Source organism: Belonocnema kinseyi, chromosome 2 (assembly GCF_010883055.1).
Source record: "Belonocnema kinseyi isolate 2016_QV_RU_SX_M_011 chromosome 2, B_treatae_v1, whole genome shotgun sequence".
Taxonomy (NCBI): domain Eukaryota; kingdom Metazoa; phylum Arthropoda; class Insecta; order Hymenoptera; family Cynipidae; genus Belonocnema; species Belonocnema kinseyi.
The window spans coordinates 147,826,684-147,828,134 of NC_046658.1; positions in this window are offsets into that span (position 1 = coordinate 147,826,684).

A 1,451-nucleotide genomic window follows, 5' to 3' on the forward strand; every position below is an offset into this window, starting at 1 on the left:
CACCGAGACTCTTCCAGAGTGCGAGGCGGGAATCGAACCCGCAAGCTGAAGGAGTGGGTCCAAAGCCTACGCTTTAGCCCCCACGACCATCGTCCCACTTCATAAGGAGTTTTAGAATATTTTTTTTATGATAAATTTCTGTGAATTTGCGAACATTCTTTAGAATTAATGATTCTCACGATTTGAAAAAAATTGCTCAAACGAGAAAGGAATAAAAATTACAAAAGTACAGATTGGTTTCATATCTTCATAGCTTCATAACAATTTTGAGTAAAAATATATAAAGTAAAATAAAAAATTTAGCTTGTCTCGTTACATATTGAATATAGTATGGGCTTACTTTTCTGTTAAAGAATCTGAAATTTCATCGAATTGTTAAGACGAGAAAAATAAGATATTATCAGGGTAGTCGCTGGACGGGAAAAACCGGAAAATGACCGGGGATTTTTTGAGACCGGGAAAAAAAGGGAAATGACATTGAATTTATTTTTTTTACCTAGATATTCACACATTTTTAAACACATTATTAAACAGTTTTTTAAATAATTAGTTGAATTGTTATCATTTTAAATTATGCTATTTTTCAGTTTACAATATTTAATTAAAAAATTTCTTCATAACAAAATTTTCCATATAAGATTTGTATTTTTAAGGTTACATTTTCAATTTTAATAATTTTAAAATCCTGTCTGAAAAACTTAAATTATTAAAAATAATAAGCAATTTAAGTTGAACATTTTTCATAACAAACATTTTTTTTTAATAAATTAATAAAAATACAAAGTAAATAAATACCTTTCTTTAAGAATTTGTACTTTAAGTACTTGACAAAACGATTTTAAATGAGTTCAAAATTTAAAAACTTTCGGATTTTGTCGTTGAAAAATGGTTTTAATGTCAAAGTCTTAGTCATTAAAATAGTGTGAATTTCTGATTAAAACTTTATAAACTATTTTTGACTTAAAGATAATTTCATAATAATCTGCTCAATTAGAAATTTTCTAATTACGAAAAAGAATAATTCTCTAATATTTAGCAATATTCGACTGTTCATTTAAGACGAATAAATTGAAACCAAATATTTAAAAGTATTAGATTTAAGACTATATTTAATTTTCAAGTGAAATTGTTGAATTTGGACGCATAAATAACAAATGAACACATATTATTTATAGAAATTTTTTTTAGTAATTTCAAGAGACATTTAGGAGTTTGGAAATATTCAAAATTAATTTGCAAATTTTAATAAATTTCCTTAATATCTTCCAGATTCTATTTTGACCATTTTGTAAACCTTTTAAGACCCTTTTAAATATTCTTTTAGAATAATTTTTCAAAATGAAAAATTATTTTCCTTTATTTTCTAGGAATCTTAAGAAAATGTTTTTATTATTTTGAAGCCTTTTACAATTCTTGAGAAGCTTCCACATTTTTTATGTAATATCTGCGAA